At 38.9% G+C, this 16,643-nt stretch overlaps 1 protein-coding gene across 2 annotated transcripts in view; it reads right to left on the bottom strand.

The window, feature by feature from the left end:
* The window catches only part of LOC121509377 (GDNF family receptor alpha-2-like), a 97,187-nt gene that overhangs the window by 32,246 nt on the left and 48,298 nt on the right, over positions 1-16,643 (bottom strand). The gene's annotated exons all lie outside the window — the stretch shown is intronic.

The following is a 16,643-nucleotide window of genomic DNA, read 5'->3' as shown; positions in this document are numbered from 1 at the left end:
GCGTTCAGTACAGCAGATACAAGCTCCAGTTTCATATGAACTATGAGCCTCTAAAAACAAAACAGAGCATATTTTCCTCTTTATCTTCCATTTTATGTCAAACTCTACCAAAATCAGACAACCCACACTTAATTCTGTTCATATCCTGACCTCTGTGGACAATAAAAAAGGTGGGAAGCTAAGCTGCTTACATTCTGTTTTCACTACGCAGGCCATTTAATGTGAAACGAGCTGTTAAAGGTGACAGACCAACAGTAAATGTTCAACTCTGCAGCACTTCCTCATACATCTACAGTGTCTTTTAGTGCCTGACAGCTCAGCTTTACATAACAGTTTCAGTGAAACGGTAAAAAAAAAAAAAAAAAAAAATGAGAAGAAGAAGAAGAAAAGAAAAACACTGTTTGTTTTTTTTGTCCCTCACTGAGGAGCAGTAAGCAATAAGCTCTGAACATGGAATATGAAGCTGGTCAAGACTAAACCAGACTAAACCAGACTAAACCAGAGTAAACCAGAGCAAAAAGAAGAATGAAAATAGCACTTATATCCAGTAGCAGCTGGTGAAATATTCTCCAGGGGGATGCAGTTTCTCACAGATCACACAGCTCAGTGTGTTTTCACATTAGACATGATTATTATTTCATATACAGTATAACCCAAGCACCACTGCTTCCCTCTGCCCTCTCCCCTGCTGCTCTGCTTTCACATTAGTAACATTGCTCTGTGCCTGGTCACACCTGTGTACACAGTCTAGTACAATAGTTGGTGGTATGCATGTAGTCTGTTTGCAGTTCAGCCAAGAAGAGGAAAGAAGTGGCAGCTATGTCAACTACCCATGTCATAAACTGGGAAACATTTGTTTACTTCCATAAAGACAATCAAGTCAATCCTGCTATCCTGCAATCCTTTACTTTTATACTGTATGCTATCTACAGTGAAGCTGAGAGGATGAAATGGGTCTGTGCTGCACAGATAAGATGTTTTTTGAAGAGACAGAAGAAGATTTTTTTAATTGCATTTACAACTCTAACCTGGTGTGAGTGTAAGCGTGCCTGGTTGTCTGTCTCTACATGTCAGCCCTGCTATTGACTGCCGACCAGTCCAGGGTGTACCCCGCCTCTCACCCAATGACAGTTAGGATAGGCTCCAGCCCCCCGCGACCCCGAACAGGATATAAAAAAATGGATGGATGGATGGAACTCTAACCTCGACCTTCTTTCACATCTCCAATGGAACATGTTTGAGTACACATGAACCGCGCTCCAGACCACCTGTTAGAACGGAGTTGGTACCGGACTCTGGCCCATATGTGTTCACACCAGGGTTGGAAATGAACTTTTTCGCCTATCTGCCACTGTGGCTGGTGGATTCAGATATCTACCAGACACTCGCTTTGTTTTAACCCAGCAACTTTATTCTAGAATAAGAATTTACAAAGTCGAGTCTGAGTGGTCAGATTTTGTTCATAGTCAATTGATGGTCAAATGTCTTTCATTTCTTGTTGAACCAAATTCATGTTTGAAACATAAGAGATAAATCAATACTCTTTTTGTCATCTAAACATTAAATAATTTAGCTATGAAAACATTTGATCCACCCTGTCTGCTTAACTCTAAATGATGACATCAAAATGACATTACACCAGGGGTGGAAAGTACATTTACCCAAGACACTGTCATTGAGGGGTTTTGTGGGGATACTTTTACTTTTTGAGTACATTTTGAAATCAGTATTTTTACTTCTGCTTAGGTAAGTTTTAACCAGAGTGTCTGTACTTTTAAGCGTGTATAATACTATATGTACTATGTATGTACTATACTAGTACTATTTCCACTTCTGTTCACTACTTCAGCATATAGTGAAAGAATGATTACATGTGTTTCCCATCATGCCTGTGGGCAGAGTATTTAGTTGTGGTTTATATGTGTTTAGTTGTGTTTGTTTTTTAAAGTGAGACAAATTGGCACCATGATTGAAGTTATCAACTGACTTAGAGAGAACCCTAGGCTGCATAGTGCATGTCAACATACAAGCAGCCAAGTTCAAGCTTGACGGCAGTGGAAGTTGCTGTTCTGTTGCTGGATCTCATTCATGTTTGTGCTGCTGCAAGTTCTATTACCCCAGCTCACCCTTACACCATGGAGCTCCATCTCTAACTTCAACCCCCCCTCAGCCCCTGTAACAAATGTGTGGCCCAGCTCTGCATTTCCAGGTCACAGAGAGACAAAATGCACTGCTCAGCTCAGTCCACCTCCACTGCTTCTTCTTACTTTCTACTGAGGACTCTTCATCGAAAGAGACACTCTGTGTTTTGAACAGTGCTGAACAGTAACCTGACATTGTGCTTTCATTGATACATTTCACATTATGAGGGCGTAAAGCTACAAAAGCTACAAAAAGTAAATTAGTGAATCAATTTTAAAGGTAAGAGGTAAACATTTCATACAGTTGTGATGTTAAAAGCAGTTTACACATACATATTTTATGCCTGACTGTTGGCCTGGTGAATCCTCTGGGCCGTATTTGTGTAGAGCTTATCCTAAAATGCACACACTCAGCTCTGATATTGCTCTCATATCTCTGTTGCAACTTTAACCCCATGCAAAGAATCAGTTAATTCCATGGGAAATCTTCCGCACAGCCTTGGTCTGCTCATTAAAGTCCATCACAGGGAACTGACCATATGTGTGTGTGAGAGAGGTAAAAGAGGGGTTAGTGAACAGGGAATATTTGGGGTGTCCTCATGAGTACAAAAGCAGAGTGTATTTTTGCATGTAAAGAAGTGTGAGACAGAAAGTGAGAAAAAGCAAAGATAAAAGTGTAACAACAATCTGATTTCTTTCAGCTCCGCGTCTGATGCTACACGGTAATGCCATCTGGGCTAGTCCCTCTCCCTGCACGCCTCTTCCTCAGCGGAGGTTTGAGTTGTCAGATACTGCAGAGCGGACTGTTGATTTAGGCCAGTGCGTGAGTGTGTGTTAGAAGAGAAAGTGAGTTCTCTGCAAGCAAAGGAGGCCTAGTAAAGTACGTCTCCAAAAATGGGTCAGGTTACCTGTACAGTGATCGATCGTCTCACAACTTCCCACTTTGATAACCAGCGGCCAAAGAACTCAATCAAAGAGCGCCCAGAGAGCTCAGAGACCAGGGGATATAAATCAAAGATAGAAGTGTTGCATTGATTCTTAAGGACAATCAATACTGTACACATATACGACTCAATGCTCTCCGGGTTAGGCTTGGGCTGTGTGTTGCGTGAACTGACATGGAAATGGATAGGGAGTTTCTCTGCCTGCACACATGCACATCCACACGCTAACACTACCCCGCCCAAAACAGCACATCCAAATATAGCCCATTGTCACTCTGTGGACTTAAGGGTCCCATATGAATAGATGTTGGATCCATTGGAAGGGTGGTGAGAACACAAGGTGGGGAAGCTGAGAGGAGAGGAAAAGCAGCAACAAACACAGGAGAGTCTGTTTGTGTCAGTGGTTGCAGAAATATGGAAGGAACTAACCCAATAACTGCAGCAAAAGAACAACCAGGCGTAAAAAAATAAGAGCTGCTCCATTAAGTGCTTGTTCTCCGTCCATCTACAGTCCCTACATCTCCGGAGTATGTCAACAATTTCCTCCACAGAGACCACGAGGAGAATGAAATCTTTCTGTGCAATATGGCACCTCAAGCACAAGCCAAAATCATACATTTGAAAGTCTTTCAAATAATTATTTTTCGTTTGATTGAGCTCTGAGCTCCACCTGGAACAATCTGAACGCTCTCCAAAGGTGCTCTGACGGCCAAGCTGGCATCTGACGCTCAAGGTAAAGATAAAAAGAGAGAGAGAGCTGGAAGGCTTTGTCCATGCTGTAAAGCAAGGAGCTGCAGGTCTTTCCAAGCCTGAAATAAATAATAAAATAGCAGAGCATGCATTTTTAAAGCTATTTTGACTTCGGAGTGTTTTGCTCCATGTCGTTCTCTTCATCAGAGTGTGTTGCAAGGTTGTGTTTGCGATAGCCTACAGGGGTCCGCTGCAGAGATCCATAGCTGTGTGACCAATCCACTGACCTCCAGCCCGCTGTAGTAGCTTTACAGCCCACATCAATTCTGCGACCCTCCCTTGATCCCTCTCCTCTCTCTCATTATCTCTCCCTCACTCCCTTCCTCCTCCTGTTGTGTTCTCCTCTCCTAATCCAGCCCTTGTGGTAAGTGAAACAGGCTTGGATTCTTGCGCTTCCCCTGTGTTTGCAGTCAGACAGGGTGACCCCATTGAAGGCTCTTCCTCTGCTTTGATAAACACATCTATTGGAGGGGGAGAACGATCCCAGAAAAAGTTTTTCTACACTCTGTAGAGTGCTAGGACTTCTGTGTATGGAAAGTTTTTCAAAAGCTTTTCTTGTGCTGTTGGGTTGTCTTTGTTGTGAACAATAAAGCAAAATCTGTGCACCTTTCCTACATTTTGTCCAAAAAGCCTTATTAAATTAGTTCTTGTAATGTACTGAAAATACAGAAAAATCACACTTCATTTTTGGATTTTAGCTGCTCTGCCAGCGACTGGACTTTTGCCTTAAAAGATAAATACATTATAACTATAAATGATCCAGTTATGGCTGTGATACTTAGCTTTAAAACATGATGGAGCCATGTCCACATGCCTACACAACTTCAAGTTTAAATTGGATGACCAAAAGTAACTGTTTAGCGATGTTTATGTATATAAATATCCAGGTGGATTTCAACGTTTCATTACAGTTGGTCATGTTGGATTTTTACCTCTGCCAATGAGATTATGTGATCGGCAGGGTTTGTTAGTTTGTTAGTTAGTTAGTTTGTTTGTTAGCAACGTAACTCAAAAAGTCATGGACGGATTTTGATGAAATTTTCAGGAAATGTCAGAAATGGCATAAAGAAGAACTGACTAGATTTTGGGAGTGATCCGGATCACCACCTGGATCCAGGAATTTTTTAAAGGATTCTTTACTATTGGGAGATAGGGCTAATGGTGGAGGTCTGCGCTCTCTGAGTGCTTTTCTAGTTATTCATGTTTTACCGACTAAAACCTCTCATAAGTAGCCATTTGTACTTAAAAATCCACTCCCACCTCAAAAGTGTTGGAACAGTAAGGCCAATTCTTTTTTTTTTCCTGTTGACTGAAAACATTTGGGTTTGACATTACCAACATTTGAGCTTTTATTTATGGGAATTAACATCTGGATCTAATTCACAACTTAGACAATTTGTAAGGGAACATCATGTTTTAGGTGAGCAAAAGTACTGGAACAGATTGACTTAAATAGATTAAAGTGAATAAGACTTAATAGTTAGTTGCAAATCCTTTGCTTGCAATTTCTGCATCAAGCCTGTGACCCACTTGGCATCACCAAACATTTGCTTTCTTTTTTTTCTGATGCTTCCAGGCATTCACCACAGCCTTTCGGTTTTTTTTGTTTGTTTGTTTGTTTTGTTTTTAGTGGTTCACTCTCCTCTCAAGCAGGTAAAATTCATGCTCTATAGGGTTTAAGTCTGGAGATAGACTTGGCCAGTCTAAAACTTTCCACTTCTTGCCCCGTCCCAGAAGAAGCCATACCTCCACTGTGTTTCGCATATGTTGAGGATCATGAGCAGATCCTTTTTTTCTCCAAACTTTAGCCTTTCAATCACTTTGGTAAAGGTTAATCAGTCCATAAAACTTTGTCCCAGAATTTCTTAGGCTTTTCCTCGTACTTTTCAGTAAATTCCAGCCTGGCCTTCCGTTTTTCCTACAACAAATTAAGACCCTTACACACCTGTCTGAGGAGAATTAGGAATCTTCATGAAAACTGCTGCAGTTTCAATTTTATTGTAGAATAAACCATTCATTAACAGTTAGTGTTTATTGTTAATATAAAATTACAACCATTAAAGACTTATATCTAACAGAAAAAACATTTAATCTCCAGTGACACTGTCTATCAGTGAAGTTTGACACATGTCTCTGTAGAGTTTCATATTTACACAGAGGAGAGCTTTATTAAGAGGAGAGGCAGAGAGAGAGAGAGGACAGCATGTAGCTATGTACATTTAAGAAGCCACAATAAATTTGGCTCACAAAAAATAACAATAATGACAAAATCATTCTGCCAGTCAGGCATTTCAACAGGCATCCCAGATAGTAGCGGTCAGCCATATACTAGGTTTTTACCTAGTCTCGTTTTCTGTTTTCCTCAAACCAAAGGGCAACTTTCTGTTTTTGTGTATCTGTGAGCTGTTACTGCCAGACTTTGCTAGAATCTTGAGAAACTCTTCTTTCTAAAAGTGTATAACATGACAAAGTTTACTCAATGCTTCATGCTTTAATGCATGTGTTAACCACTTCAATTCCAAACAGCCTGAATGCAGGCAATGCAGGAGAGAGGGCCAAGTTAATTGTGGCTTCATAGGGCTCTTCTTAGTCCGGGCCCCAGGCAATCACCTACCTTTGTCTAAAGGTAAAGTCTGCCCCTTTTTGAGAGTGGAGGCTGACAGGGAAAGTGACGTAATGGGGGATGGAGATAGGAAGCGAAACCCTCCACAATTTTGGATTTTATTAAAAATCTGTACATATTTATAAAGTCTTTATGGCACCAGTTACAAACCAGTACACCAAAACAGTCTTTTGCGAGATATCAAGGGCAATTGGAGTAATGGTGTGGTGTGCAAATTGAGACAGACACACCACACAGACATGCCTCTAATTATGGTGGTAAGATTTGTTCTTAAGAGGATCTAAAAAAAAGTTGTAGTGGGATTCATGAAGCTCTTCTAAAACTCCTGAATTGTTTGCACCTCTGCTCTTAAAGTGATGAATGCCATGTCCTCACAAGCTGAAAGCTAGGGAATGTTTTCTCTTTTTAGCATAGTAAAAGCCCTTCAATACCTATAAAATGCCATGATGCTGCAGGGCTGTGTGCAAATAGAGAAATCACAAAGGACTGAAAGAAAAGAACGAAGACACTGGAAGTGAGTGAATTATAATATAACAAAGGTGAGGCAGTTGTTGGCCAGGTAGGCACACACCCCATACACAGAGGCTGTAGCCCTCAAAACATCAACTACAGACGCATGTTAGATGACATCACTGGTTTAGAGAACTCAGAAAAGGGCAAACAGAGAAATCAAATAAAGTGGTTTCATATCAAATATTAGGGGGGAAATAACCAGAGACAGAAGCAAAACATTGACCAGATCTCATATCATATAACATACAATGTGTGTGTACATTTCTGCTAAAAGCGTCTGCTTTGAAACAATGATGTCATTTAAACACAGAATGTACAGGCAAGTTATTATTGGCATTATTTGATTTCTTTTCATTTATTACTTAGCTGCTTGGGTCCAGTACTTAGTTTAGGTTAGATTTACAAACTGCACTTTAGACTAAACATTGTATGACCATAAATTAAATGTCAAAGTTGGAGAGGGTTCTGATTTTCTGATAACCTGGCAACAGCAAGTTTTCTGTCTTTTAACGTGTTTTCTAGCATTTTTGTTATTTCATGTTACCATGTTACCAACTAATGCTTCCACATCTGTTGTTTTTTAATATACCATCTTCTTATTTGTTGTATTTCCCATGATATAGTACATATGGATGTTCTTTCTACTCCTGGCAGCCAGGAGTTGTTAGAATTGCCAAATCTCATGCAAAAAGATCCAATACACTCAGGACTTTCTCCTTGGATTTTAATCACACAGTCTTCCAGTGGATAAACTTTTTTGACTTATTCACATGCACTAGTGAATGTGATGTTTTTATTTGCAGCTTTTTACACAGTTTTTCAAAGAACTGTTGGCAGGAAACAGAAAAGAAGGAGAAAGAGTTGTGTGCAGCTATGGTTGAGACAGTTAGCCAACAATAAACATCTTCCCTTACTTTCAGTTGTCTTGGGAAATATCCAGTCTTTGAAAAACAAGACTGGTGAACTGCAAGTTCACATTAGTGTATGCACAAGTTCAGAGATATGCATTTGCAGGTTCAGATTCTTTCTTTAAAACTTTGATGGTTGTGAAGTCCCCATCCACTGGGACCGTGACCCACTCATGATTAGTGTCAGGGGTCTGTTTCCAGGAAAAAAAAAAAAAAAAGAATCCTAGCCTTTTTACTTTGTATGTAATGTAACAAGTTACTTTTCTTATTTCATAACATGGAAAGACATCTTTTTCAGTATGAAATGCAGTAATCTAACAAGTTACTTTTTTCAGTTTGTAACAAAGACATGTAACAAGTTATGTTCCTCAGTATATAACACAGAAATGTATCAAGTTACTTTTCAGTATATAAAACAGTAATGTTACTTATTTAGTATGTAACACAGAAATGTAACAAGTTTCCATTTCAGTATGTAACAGTTATGTCACAAGTTACTTTTTTAGTTCGTATACAACTTGTTTCAGTGTGTTACAGTCTGTAACAAGTTACTTGTCAGTATGTACCACAGTAATGTTATTTTTTTTAGAGTGGTACATAGCAGTGTTACTTTTTTGAGAATGCAGGAGTGTGATGTATTAAGTTACTTTGCAGTATGTAACACAGTAATATTAATTGTTTCAGTATGTAACACAGTAATATTAATTGTTTCAGTATGTAACACAGTAATATTAATTGTTTCAGTATGTAACACAGTATTGTAACAAGTTACGTTTTCAGTATGTAACAAAGTAATGTTAATTTTTCAGTAACACAGTAATGTTAATTTTTTCCAATATGTTACACAGCAGTGTTAATTTTTTTCAGCATGTAACACAGTAATGTTAATTTTTTCCAGTATGTTACACAGCAGTGTTAATTTTTTTCAGCATGTAACACAGTAATGTTAATTTTTTCCCGTATGTTACACAGCAGTGTTGTTTTTTTTACAGCATGTAACACAGTAATGTTAATTTTTTCCAGTATGTTACACAGCAGTGTTGTTTTTTTTCAGCATGTAACACAGTAATGTTATTTTTTTTCAGTATGTAACACAGCAGTGATACTTGTTGAGGATGTAACAGTGTGATGTATTAAGTTATGTTTTTCAGTATATAATACAGTCATATAATAACTTACTTTTCTCAGTTTATAACACAGTAATGTAACAAGTAACTATTTCAGAATGTAAAAATATTGTAACAAGTTACTTTTTCATTATATAATATATAATTTAACAAGTTAATATAAAATGTAATGCAGCTCTTGATGTAGTAGTGTAACTGTATGTGAATAGATCTACCAGTCTTCTATCTGCAATGATAATTTTCCAGGCTTTCTTCACAGTGGTATAAATTCCTCCAAGATCAACCCTAAATCTATTTAATGATGTCATCCTCTCGGAACTGGAGCAACTTCAGTCTGTCTCATCTTTTGCCCAGTGTTTCTTTCTGGGCGATTTAAACTTATGCCAGTTGCTAAGCAGTTTTAAGTCATACTTGTCCCACTTGGGGTAACCATATCATGGTGAATCTGCTCCCCCCATACATGACTGTGACATAAAAGGATGAGGTTCAGACATGTGAAGTCTAGATGTAAAGAGAGCAAAGCACTCTGGTCCCACAGGGCTGCTCAGACTATACAGACTGTACATCTAACAACAAGGCTAAACTGACAGATGCAGTGTGCAGCTAAATTTCGTTCTGTGTTGATAGTGTGATCCAAAAATACACTTGTTTTATATTCTAACAAGCTGTGGAACATGGAGGAACTGGAGAGTCTGCTAAGGGAGAAAAAGTCTGCTTTTAGAAGTGGGGATAACTGCTATTGAAATTGGAAAAGCAGTTTGGTCTAAAATAGCACAGGCTAAACCCAAATACAAAGACAGAAATGAATCCAAATTCCACAATGGTGACCTCAAGTCTACCTGGGATGGCATAAAATTGATTACAGGTCTACTTTAGCATAATTTCATGTCACCAAATGGTTTTACTTCAGGTGTGTGGTTTTTATTTGAGATTTAACAGAGATTTCTTGCTGCCATCAAGGATAGATCTGCCCTTAACATCGATGTACCAATAGTTGGTCAGCTTTATAAACAAAGGCCAGAAAGAGCCCTGGTTCTTCCAATCATCTCCAAACCTAGGATGTTTTGGACCAGTAGCAGATCTCTAAGAAACTGTTAAAGCAAGAAATATTAAGGCAGTTTGAAGGCCAGTTGGTCTCACTTTAGATTCCTTTAGGGCAGGAGGAACTCTAACTCTCTGACATTTTTAGTTCAACAGCTCTAGGCCTCTAAAACTCAGACTTGGCTCATTTCTAATACTGTTCAGTCTTAGTTGCAAAGAAACTCTTTTTTCATTTTAACCTCAATGTGAATCTTGTTGGCTGGATGGTGGGTTGGTTGTCAAAACAGGTCACAGTGTGTCAGGGTTAATCCATTCTCCTCCCCTGGTCTGGCACAGGGTTGTATTCTTTCTCAGTTCTATATTCTTAAACGACTGTAGACAGTAGTGCAGTGGTGCAGAAGTAGGTACACTGTATTATCTTAATTTATCTACTCTTTATTGGGTACATTCTGTATACCTACATAGAGCCTGCACTACACCACAGTCTGTAGCATTACTTATAAAAATTGGCATTTAGTGAAATTTGAGGATGCTATGGTCATTTGACGATGTCTTCTAAAGAATTTTCCTGGATTTGTTCTTAAGAAAGTTCCAAAGAAAACTCTAAATCATGACATGTTCTTAAACTGCTGAACTGTTCCGGTCCGTGTTGTTATTCTGATGAACTGCATGACCTCAGAGGCTAAAAGCTTGTCTGAGTGTTTCCTGATAAGCATAGAGATATGCCCCTTTTATACCTATATAATAGCATCGGATTGCAGGGCCATGTGAACTCACAAATCATGCAGGATTGAAAAGAGAAGAAAAAAGTCATCAGAAGAGATGTCAAATTAAAATATTCAAACAATTACTCACTAGAAACCTAGTTAGAAATACTGATGCAGTTCAGAAGTGGACATAGCTCTGTCCTAAATAAAACCCAGACAGACAACTTTAATGACATTATATTCAGTAAAGATAGAAGTGGATTTAAAATAAACACAGCAAACAGATACATCTGATTATATCAGTCATTCAGACAGGACTATCATCAGAATTGATGTACTGCATGTCACGCTGCAATCAGGAAAGGATGAAGTCAAAAATAGCTACATCTGGGAGGAAAAACGACTGGAAACAGACACTGATCATTTCTCATATTTTTTCAATATGAATTAGATTTTATGGAAGCCTACATTTATTCTAAAGGCAACTGTTGTCAAATGATTATCATCATTTAAAAAAAATAGGCTATTTAAATATCTCTGTTTTAGTAGTTTAAAATAGGTCTTTCACTGAAAACAAGTACTAAGTTTATATTCATTTTTAGCACTTTTAATGGTCATATTAAAATCATGTCTTTGAACACATTATTTTCAGGTACTATTGATTTTCACACTAAAAAGACAACATCAAAAATATTAAGAAGAGAAGAAGAATCTTAGGCCCTGTCCACATGAAGATGAATTCAGGAGTATATGCAAAAGTTTTTTTGTCCTATTGGCATTTCATCCATATGGAAACGACGTTTTGGGTAGGGATGGGGATCATTCATTTTTATTGATATTGATACCCCTATCAATACTCCTTATTGATCCAAGTTCTTATTGATACCACTATCGACACTCTTCTATAGTTTGGTGGAAAGACCTAATGAAGGCGAATATTTAAACTACGAGTGGTCTAAGCTGTGTAGTGCTTGAGTTAAAATGCTATGATTCAGTCTGTCACATCTATTGTATATCGCTCAAATACAAACACATTCTTCATATTCACAACTGTATTTATTGAATCTTGTCAAAAACTAAATTTTCCCATGTTTATATGACATTTGAACACGTCATAACATACAGTATACAGTCGTCATATTTACTGAGGTTACCTGCACACATCATATTTTCCGTCCTTCAGCTCGTTAAGTTTGCTAATTGACTTCAATTTTGCTGATTCTACCACAGATTTCTATACTGGATTAATATTTTTAACAAAAAGGACTTGCGTTTCCCAGGCAGTAAGGCTCTGAAACTGACACTTTGATGAAAGACAGCTTCCAAGGGAGATAAACACCTTAAAATCGGAATCTTTCCATTGGTCGACCCAAATGGTGAACCCTCTCAGACTAAATCCTGTCTTCCTGAATGCTGTAAAAGCTCTGCACCATGTCTCAAAAAATCTAAGGACACTGTCTTCCTGCAGACGTTTAGAGAGGGGCTGATACAAACCAGGCAAGAGTCGTAAAAGCCCTCTAAGGCTGCAAGACTTGAAAGTGTCAAAACTGCCTTCAAAATCAGGTTTTTTAACCAGAAGTGTTCATATTCGTTTGAGTCTGCTTGCAAGGAACAGAATGACATGTCGCATTAATGTTTGAGACCTTCCATTCCTGATTTACAGCTTCAGAATCAAATCTGGATGCACATCTTTCATGGAACCACAGTGACACCTCCTGGTCATTTCAGTTATTACAGCTTATAAGAGATAGAGTTGTAATTATAAATGAAATGTTTGGTTTTAACATTGTGCATAACCATTTCACCATGTTGTGTCATGTTTATTGTGTGATAGTTTATTGATATTATTCTAGAGTTTTATAACCATGTATGTTATCTCTGCATTATCTCATTCAGTTAATAACTTGGTGAAGGGCAGGTGATCCCTAAGATGACTTAGTATACAGACCCCTCCTCTTTCCTTCTTAAAAGAGAAGCCATGTCTGAATTCTGGGGAGTTCAACAAAGCAGTTCGGTCTGGGCAGTTCAAGATGCTGTTCAACTGAGGAGCTCTGTGTTTGGCCTCCTAGGCCCATCCTTGATCCAAGTTTTGCACCAGATTCAATATAACAATTGGATCTTGTTACTCTATTTAATTTTTCTTATCCAGCATGAGATTCTTTAATCTTTTTATAGTTTTTGCGCTAACTTTTTCTGTAAAGCAAAGTTAGTTTTTGTTTCTTTTTATCGCACGACTGACGTCACTGGGAGCCAACAGTCACGTGATGTCGCTGTTTTGAGATATTCATTTGGCATCAACTGGACGAATTAAGTTGTTTCTTTTTGGACGAGAGACGATCCCAGAGTCTGTGGATGAGAGGAACCTCCTGCTGCTCTCTCGGGAGCGACCCATGTGGCACCGTTACAAAACCACCGGCCAACCCAGCACAACGACCGACCCAGAACTCGGTTTGGTTCGGCCACGAGCCCGGATCTATGGCAGCCAGGGCGCTTTCCCCTCTCCAGACAGGCCCTCTCCTCACCGTCCCTCTCAATTGGCAGGCAAAGTATGATCCACTCTACTCTTCACTGGTGATGATGTCCCCAAAATCAAAAGAATCAGAACTTAATTCAGACCTTAGTTGTCCTTTCCAAATTTACACTCCAATTTTTTTGTTTACATTTGACATTAATGTCAAATCTAGTGGGAAACACTGAAATATATAGTTTTTGTCTCTGTGTGGACAAGGCCTTCATTTTTATAGTTTTATGAGACAAGTCTTGTCATGGCCCACTATGTTTATCATTGTTGTAGAAATACTGGATGTTACAGCAAAAAGTATTGGATTTGGATGTAGTACAAACTAGAAATGACTGTTTATTAATGTTTTTTTATAGAAATACCCAAGCAGATTTTATGTTGTCTATTTGGAGACTCTAAATGGACATCTGGTAACCAGATGACATATGAACTTTATGAAAACTAAGTGTGCATGTTTATCCAATGAAAAGGTGACAGTCTACTCAGGTAAAAAAAACATGTTTCTTCCGTGTTCGACACTTTTTTGTTTTTGGATGTTTTACCAACAAAACCCTTTCAAAAAGGGCCCAACATTACTCAGCCAAAACACGCCACAGGATCACTTGGGTGCACTCGTTTTGTTCCGTAGAGTCTCTGAGACACAGAGAGGGTAAAGTTTCTTAAATACCCCGCCCCTGTCAGACATGACAAAAAGCCAAACACACAATATTACACATCGGAGATAAGCAGTATTTTTGTAGTGCCTTTTATTGATTTTTCAAGTAAGCCTCTGTTTGGGACTAAGTAAAGTTGCTAGTTTTGTTTTTTGGACCCTTACTTTCAAACGGATACAAGGATTAAAGGATTGAACTGATTTTCAGACTACAATATGACAGAGAAAGCAACAGCACACACTGTGAGTTTGATTTTTTTTGTATTTTCCTCACACTTAAGGCGTGGTTTCTGTTGCTGTGTATCTGTGATCTTTAACTGCAGGACTCTGCAAAGGCATTTGCACACTGCATTTTTTTGTAAATTAAAAAATAAAATCAAGCTCATGTTCAAACTTTTGTAAGTCATTGTTTCTCAGAACATGTTTGATTGATATGAACTTTTGCATCAGACCAAGTCATTTTAAAGGGTGATTGATTATTCAGATCAGCACCTGCTGCTTCCTTCTAGCTCGCTCGTCCCTGTCCACCCACTCTTTCTCTCTCTCTCTCAGTGAAACCTCAATTTAACTTCGTGATTATGCATCATGTGGATATCAACCATGGAAATATAACAGATAAAGGCATATGTTTGTAGCCTACAGGTCATAACAGAGATTGAATTAAAAAGTTGTTTTCCATCTCCTCAACTGGGCACAGCATGAGCAGGTGCAACAACAGACTCAGTGTGCAAGGTTCAAGTGTGTGATGTGTTTTTCAAATTACTGATTTTTTTTAAACGTATCCAAAAATAACAGACCCAGTGAGTAAAGATTGTTCTCTTTCATGTATAAAGCAAGTTTATTTTATATTTTGCACTATAAATGAGTGTGTCAGGCCTTGAATATCTAAATGGCCAGAATACCGGCTGAAGAAAAGGAGAAAAGGTTGAGTTTATTATGTCTTCCTGGGCCCCTAGTCGTGCTTAGCCCCAGGCGATGGCCTACCTTTACCTAATGGTAAAGTCCGCCTCTGATGAATGGTTGGTGAATGAGCCCCAGGTAGACAGTAAAGGACACATGCACTGCTGTGACTGTGGATACCTTCAGGCAGGATAAAATCACCAATCAGAGACTATTGTCAAACCTCCATTGACCAGTGACACCTCTCTTTAATTGAATCGTTTGGAAATTCTCTTGCATGGCAGCACTTCATCACTGCTGGAGAATGCAGCACCTAAACCCGAGATGAGAGTCACGTTCAAACACAGAGAGGCTGTGCGAGCCTCGGCCCCTGCAGGCCCAGCATGTGTCCGTATTCCACGAGTGTGTTTGTGCGCTCATCGAGCTGTTGACCTCAGCGGGGCATTACGTGGTCACATATAATGAGCTTTAACATTCTATTTCATTTTTCTCAATGAGGAGGTGCACGGCAGACACCTGCAGGCCCAAAGGTCACTGAAAGCTGCTCAGCCTGAAAACAGATTACACAATGCAGGCGAGCAGGTAATTATTAAGACAATCATAAATCGGAGAGGAGGAGATAGGGTTTCCCTACTTAGCAGCGTGGCGGTTAGATTTAATGTCAGTGGTGAGGAATTGGGTTTTTGCCATTAACGCTCAGCCTCCGAGGCTCTATGGAAAGAGGATAAATGTGACGCAGCATCGATAAACTTCTCACAAGGAATCCTTGTGCATGGCTGGAAAGACTAATTTGAATTTCATACGACTGTAAATCCTTCTTATTTCTCACAGAAACAATTGATTCTGGCTGGTTATCTAAAAGAGAGCAAAACAACAATCAGCAGAGAAAATCACACTCAGACGACTACTGTTTTCATTATTATTTGTACTGAGAAACATTTATCGGATTGTATACGAATCAAGTGATTTTCTGTGATGTGTCTGTTGTTGTGTCCACAGCCAGAACATATTAAATGTATCCTAAAATTATCCTGCTAAAGCAATCACTGACAATAATTAAAAGTGCTTTGCAGCTGAATGGGCTGCTGTCTTATTTACTTGCAATTAACTGTGAGTAAAAAAACAGTTGAGATGGTATCGTCTTCCATGACTATTGAAGTTCAACAGCCACTTGCAGAATTAAACCCCCACGTTCTGATGAGCTGCTGTTTGTCAATGAATTATAAGAGCTCCCTAATAATCTGTCACACTAAGGTTTCTGTTTCTGATAACTCCTAAACATGAATATTTGTTTTAGAAGCAAGGCCAAACTCAGTTGCACTTTTAAATTGGCTTTTAAATGCAGCAGATTATTCCAATGTCCTTCATTTCTCATGCTACAGACTTATGAACACATATCTCAGTGATAGTGGAGCGAAGCACTTAGGGGTTGAAAAGACCCTGACTGTTGTGCTGTGTTTCACCTGCTCTCAGCAGCTCTAACACAGGGAACATGTCACGGCTGGGTAGGTGTGAATTGAATCCGGCCGCTTGAATCCAATAGAGGCCCCATACTGGCAACGTGATCCACTAATGTTTTGTTCAGCTTAATTGAGCGTTGTCCCTTCAACTTAGCCTCACATCTTCATCCTGCGTCTATTAGCTGCAGCTTCCCTGGAAGTCTAATTACTTCGCTGGCAAACTTACAGAATGGAAATATACAACTTCAGGATGTCACAGGGACTTTGCTGTCAAACATGAGCTCTCTCTTGTGCATGAATTCAATTTTCTTTTTTCATGTTTTCCATGAATATAGGAAGGTGGTAATGACTCTTTA

The sequence above is a fragment of the Cheilinus undulatus genome, linkage group 5 (assembly GCF_018320785.1).
Source record: "Cheilinus undulatus linkage group 5, ASM1832078v1, whole genome shotgun sequence".
Taxonomy (NCBI): Eukaryota; Metazoa; Chordata; class Actinopteri; order Labriformes; family Labridae; genus Cheilinus; species Cheilinus undulatus.
The sequence above is the reverse complement of the archived record's forward strand: the minus strand, read 5'-3'. Positions and strand labels throughout refer to the sequence as shown.